The 6,704-nt window shown below is 39.7% G+C and overlaps 1 non-coding gene across 1 annotated transcript; it reads left to right on the forward strand.

Moving 5' to 3' along the window:
- The first annotated feature begins 455 nt into the window (after positions 1 to 455).
- LOC116894879 lies at positions 456 to 562 on the forward strand. Its single transcript, XR_004387090.1, has one exon. It is a non-coding gene; the product is annotated as a U6 spliceosomal RNA (small nuclear RNA).
- The last annotated feature ends 6,142 nt before the right edge of the window (positions 563 to 6,704 follow it).

The raw sequence follows: 6,704 nt of genomic DNA on the forward strand, positions 1-6,704 counted from the left end.
AGTAACTGCAAAGATAAATGGACAGGACATTCAGCAGAGAAAATTATGAGGACTGATCACTATGAATTCAGGGCCAGGCTGATCTACACAGTGAACTCAGGCTACCCAAGGCTACATAGTGAGATCCTGTATCAAAAAGTGATTCTTCAAGAAAATATTGCACGTCTTCCACCTTCTACAAAATAATCGACATCTCAGATTATCCCATTTAAACCTAGGTAGGCATAGCTCCTGATTTTAACCCCATCTCTCAGGAGGCATAGATAATAAGTGGATCTCTGTGAGTTCCAGTGTTAGCTACATACATTTGAGTTCTATTTCAAACATGGTTGTGTGTATGTGTGTGTGTGTGTGAGAGAGAGAGAGAGAGAGACAGAGAGAGACAGAGAGAGACAGAGAGAGACAGAGAGAGAGAGACAGACAGACAGACAGACAGAGCGAGCTGTATGAGAGGGGTGCTCTCATCAACCACATATGTACTAAAATTAGAATGATACAGAGAAGATTAGCATGCCCCCTGTGCAAGGATAACACACAAACTTATGAAGCACTTTCTCTGTACTTTTGAAACATTTTTCATAGATTTATTTGGGATTTTTTTGAAATAGGTTCTCACTCTATAGACTTGCCTGACCTGGAACTCCATATGTGTAGACCTTAATCCTCTTTCATTTGCCTCCCAACTGTTAGGAATACCTATTCCTACACCACCATACAACAAAACCAGAATTCATGTGTGTGTGTGTGTGTGTGTGTGTGTGTGTGTGTGTGTGTGTGTGTGTGTTTGTATGTGTGTGTGTGTGGTGTGTGTGTGTGTGTGGTGTGTGTGTGTGCGTGTGCGTGTGTGAGTGTGTGTGTGTGTTGCTATTAATGTACACATACCTACAGTCTCTCTCGGCCATTTTCTCTTCTGTTTGCTGTTTCTTGCACCTCGCAGACACAGCTCCTATCTGTGTGGATTAGCTGTCATTAACAATTTAGTGTGTTCTAACCTGGCCTCTGTGTCCTTCTGAAAATATCAACTCAAGTCACTAGGTGACAACTGGTGTCGTAGACGTCTATCAGCAGGAGTCAGCATAGTTGACTTAAAAACTTGGTTCTCTGCCTACTCTTCCAATCAAAGGCTCTAACTGAACAAATCTGCTACCATCCAGGCCCACATCCAGTGCTTTGAATCAGTCCACCCCAACATCTAGTCCATCTTTGTGTGAAGGAGCTCAGCCTGTAGAACCAGAGCTGCAGGATCACTATGACTTTGGGCAACAGCAGGATATTTGAGAGAAGTCTCAGAGATGGTCCAGTATTGATGGCGTGTCACAAAGCAGAAACCATGAACCAAACCAAACCAAGACTCATCATGCAAATGAACATTTGCATGTCAGGCTGTTTGTGCACAAAAAATAGACTATGTGACATCCTGAAGTTTCTAATGCCACTGCTACAAATGAGTACTTGATGGAGAGGTGGCAAAGATACAGGAACAGAGCAGTACATATGTGATGGAGAGAGGCAGAACTAGAAATAGAACATCCAGGACAGGTGTGAGAGAAGGCTGAGGTCAATTGAGGGACATATTGTTGCCCAGTAGGGTTGGCAGGGTGGATGCATGCAGCAGCCTGGGGCTTGTGTAGACACAGCCCTCTAACAAGCTGCCCAGTAGAAGGATCATCCTGGCTCTGAGCAATGACTGGATGTCTAACATGAAGAATAGTTTATTTCATAGATTGGTCCTCCTCAAAAGACCTCCACGGTCTGCACTTTTTTCAGAGGTCATGTAGGAATCAGTAGTCTATATTGTTGCCATAGGCTGTGATGAAGTCTGAGGGCCATGTGGACATCGGTGATCTGTACCACCACCTGAAGCCATGTTGGTATAACTTGTCCATGCTGCTGCCAAAGGCCATGGTTCACTGCAGCCAGGGTCTATGTTGATATACAATCCTGTGATACCACGGAGTGCCATGTGATTGTCCAGGACGATGCCACTTCCCGAAGCCACGTTGACGTCTTTGGGCCATGGTGCTACAAGGTTCATGGTCCTGATACAAATGGGAGCCATGTCGATGTCTGTGGCCTAAACTCAGTTCCTGTGGATGTCCATGGTGTGTGCTGTCACCTGAAGCCACGTCATTGTCCATGGGCTGTGCTAGGACACAGAGTCATGTTGATGTGGTTGGCCTGTGAAACTACCTGGAGCCGTGTTGTGTCCATGGGCCAGGTTGGTGCCAGGATTCATATCGATGTTGAAGGTGTGTGTCACCCTCTAGGCCATGTTGATATCCTTGGCCTATGCTGCCACCAAAGGCAATAATCTGTGGCCTGTGCTTTACAGAGGTCCATGTTGGTATCTGTGTTGCCATGGAGACCAAGTAGAGTTCTTTGGCAGTATGGTGATACTGGAAACCATGTCTATGTTACTCATACTGCTGCTACTGCAGAAACCATGTAGATGCCCAGGATTCATGGTCCTGCTGACTGTGAAGGGCAAAAAAAACTTTTGTGGGTGTAGATGACTTCAGATGCCTAACTGAGAGACAAGGACATAGAAGTCTTCTGTGTCAACCCCAATCCTCAACCAATGCCCCCTCTCCCCCCCAAAAAATAATAACCTAAACATGAAGCTATAGATTGATGTCATTGTGCAGGTGAAGGCAAACAAGATAAAAGAGGCTGCCATTGAATGAGAAGGAAGGGAGGCGGGAACAGAGGGGTTAGAAGGGAGGGAGAAGCAGGAGAGAGAAAAGCTTGGAGTGGTGTATACGAGAACCAGTCGTGCCTTTTCATTTTTACCACAAGTGGCAAACCAACGTGTTAAGCAAGTATCCACCAAAAATTCAACTTTTTCAGCCTGAGAAAATTTTATTTTCTAAGTAAGAGAGAGGCAGCACCATGTTGAGTCACATGATGTCACTAGCCTGGGAATCTTAAACAAGGAAACAGAGGCAGCAGGCTCAGGGCCCCTGCTGTGAAAAGTGCAGGCTCCTCCTAGCCACAGAGAGCTAAAAAATGGAAGCCGTTGATTAGAGTATGGTTTATTTAAAAGGCTGATTTACTTGCTTTTAGAATACTTATATGCAGAGTTTGTCTGAATCACAGGGGTCAATTTGCCCATGATTTGGAACTAGGTAGAAATAAATAAAGTCTGTAATACCAGGCAGAGTGAATCCAGACATATAGAAATTATTAATAAATAAATGTATGACGCTCCAGGTAGAGAGCTTAACACATAGATGGTAATATTTTGGTCTTCAAGAAGCTCAGATTCTCTCTAACATGGGCTCCACAGGAATTTGGGGTTAAAATCCTGGTTTGAGAAGATGCTTGTTTCTTACTGACAGTTAATAATGGAAATGTGATTAAATTTGTTTTTATAGTTAGAAGGAGAGAATACAGAGTTTACCTGAATCACGAGGGGATTTTCACCCACGGTTCAGAATTTAAGTTAGGAAAGATCAGTCACTGACTCCAAGTAGAGAATGGTGATATTTGCCAGTTATGAAAGTTATTATAAAATAGAAGTTTGTACACCAGGCAGAGTGAATACAGACATATATTATAGAAATTATTAATAAGGAAAAGTCTAAAGCTCCAGGTAGAGAGCTTAGTAGATGGATGTGTTTTGGGCTAAAACTTTTAGTTTAACAAATTGTTCCTTTTATTGGTATTAGTATTAATAAAAAGGTGATTAAATTACTTTATGAATTACCCCACTAAGGCCATATGGCTGGTTGATGCCAACTAGCAAGGGTTTGTTGTTATTTTTAATACCAGAGCAGAAGGCTCTTATTCTCTTAACATGGGCTCCAAAGGAATTTGGGTTAATTTCCTGGCATGACAGATTAGAGAAGCCTAAACAGGCTCACACAGTATTGCTTAGCTTACTTCTTTCTTTTAGATTGTTTTAATGTTCATAATGGGTGTGATTTTGAGTTTTGTAGTTATGTTATTTTTCTGGGAGAGCGTGCAAGATACAAGCTTTTCTGGTTACACATGAAAGAACATGGTATTTTAGGAGAAAGGCTTTGTCTTTGTGTTTTTAAAAAGGGTGATTAGACTTCATACACCTTCCAGAGTCATATTGATTAACTTTGATAAAGGCAGACCTCCTGAAAAACTAAATTCAAGAGAATCAAACAAAAAGATATCTTGATACTAAAATTTTGTTTTGAGATTTATATACTGCAGATTATACAGCTTGGTGAAGCTCATCCTCAGAATGCTGAACTGGAGGGCTTGGATTCCTGACCTCAAGGACATTCAAACAGGTCCAGTCAAGATAGACATCAGGCTACAACAATCATTCCCCCATTTTCTCTACCCCACCCCCAAGGTTAACTCAACGCCCATGTACAGCTTGAAGAAGTAACGGAAGGGTCATCACCCAGATTCCCTAAACTCTGGGAGGCTAAAAATGGTTATTCTAAGGTTGTCTTTCTAGAGAATATAGAAATGGTAGTAATTTAACAGGAAGGAATTAGCTAGAATTGATTGTACAGCCATAATCTCATTTGGCAAAAATCCTTTTATTTGTTACTAAGCTGAAGTTATAGTCTTTATATCAGTATATACTTTATATGATGCAAGTTAAGATTTTTCATTGGCATAAATTTCCCCTGTTGCTTCAAAATTTTTTTAAGTATAATGTTTGTACCCAGTTCTCCTATTAATGTCATTGCAAACAAATCTGAGATGATTAAACATAGGAATTAAGGGCCAAATAACAAGTTCCTAGCATATAGTTTACTGTTAGGGTGTTTTCAAAGTATTCTCATCAGAAATAGCTGAGAGTAGTTAATGGACTACAGTCCAGTTATTTTATATAGATAAATGTTTTTCAAAAACATCAGAAATCCACAAAATATGACATTTAATGTTATTTATCCTTTGTTGAGACATGTCTGCTCCTAACTTCATACACCTTCCAGAGTCATATCGATTAACTTTGATAAAAGTAGACCTCCTGAAAAACTAAATTGGTGAATTCAAAGAAGAAACTGAACATCTCTACCTCCATTGTGGTTAGATAGCCACTGGGCAGCAATTCCCTGTTTATTCTACAGACTAAATACTGTCCAGAAAAGGACACATTGCAGAATAGTTGACTGATAATTTCTGCCAAGCCAGAATGATCAATCCTTCAAAATTCTGTGTTTCAAATTCTGTCAGACGATTCTAGGTCAAAGGCTAAAGACTTGCTCTCATGTGCTACAAAAAAGGGACTGTACGAGTATAAAATTGTTTCTACAACCTGTCTCAGTTCGGGAAGTCATGTTATGCTTTCTGTATTTCAGGTAATATTAGTCGTTCTCAGATTTCTGACAGGGTCGAAACTAATTGTAGTCTTATAGACTACCCAGGCTAACTTTCAGAATACATATTTTATTAGATAGCTATCAAATAGTACACAAGCTACCCAAGTCATAGCATAGATTTTAAGCCTTTTTAAAGATGGAATAGATGACTAAATGTTCTGTTAACTGATGAAATGTTGGACTGGGTGTTATGTATATTTTATACTTTTAAATTACAAAATGATAGTAGTTGTGCTCAGCTTGCATTTGAGAGAAAAAGTTGTTGGTTTTGTTTTTGATTTTTTTTATTAGACAGAAAGGGTGAAGTATAGGTTGACGTCATTATGCAGATGAAGGCAGACAAGATAAATCAAGGGCTATCATTGGACAAGAAGGAAGGGAGGCAGGAACAGAGGTTTTAGAAGGGAGAGAGAAGCAGGAGAGAAAAGCACAAAGTGATATGTGGGAGAAACAGTGGCGCCTTTTCATTTTTACCGCAACAAGAACTTTTCAAAGAGAACTCTTTAAAATTATGAAAAGGAAGTTGGGGATTTAGCTCAGTGGTAGAGCGCTTGCCTAGGAAGCGTAAGGCCCTGGGTTCGGTCCCCAGCTCCGAAAAAAAGAACCAAAAAAAAAATTATGATAAGGATGCCTAAGTATAGTTCTCCATAATTGACGGCTTCAGGTAGGAGCTCAGGTGGAGAAGGAGTAAGGTTTCTTTAGGGGACTGGCCACTAGGAATTTGACCACGCTCCGGTGGGTCTATGGACAACACAAATAGAACTTGCCTTTTTTTTTTTCTTCATTTTTTTATTTTTTTCTTCTTTTGTTTTTCTTTCTTCTTTTTGTTTGGTTGGGGGAGGAGGAGGAAAAATAAACATGGGAGGACTCAGAAGTCAGCATGGTCAAGGTGCATGATGTCAAATTCCAAAATAATCAATAAAAACATTGAAGACACAGTAGGCTATCTACTTTAAAAAATTGTTGCCAGAGAAGTTACAAATCATTGAGATTTGGTAAAATAGATAGATGCATCAAAAAGTGAAATAAAATAAAATAAAAATGTATTCTATAAAGTGACAATATAAAAACAACTTATAGAAGTGGTAGGAAATGAGTGTAAATTGGAAACTGGAGGCAGAGGTACTAAAAAACAAAAATAGAAATATCATCATCATAGACTCAAGGCAAGGACCATACAACATTCAAAAGATCTGAAGTGTTAATGTAAAATGTATTTTTATAAAAAGAGTCAACATTTACAATGCATCACGGTTTTCAAATAGCACCATAATGTTCTCTAGTGAACAAGACCCTCGTTTTACACTGCCATCACACATCAGCTTAATATTAATTATCTGGCAAAAAAATAAATAAATAAACCAGCTTAACACGCTAGATATGGTGCATATT

Source organism: Rattus rattus, chromosome 2, assembly GCF_011064425.1.
Source record: "Rattus rattus isolate New Zealand chromosome 2, Rrattus_CSIRO_v1, whole genome shotgun sequence".
Lineage (NCBI taxonomy): Eukaryota > Metazoa > Chordata > Mammalia > Rodentia > Muridae > Rattus > Rattus rattus.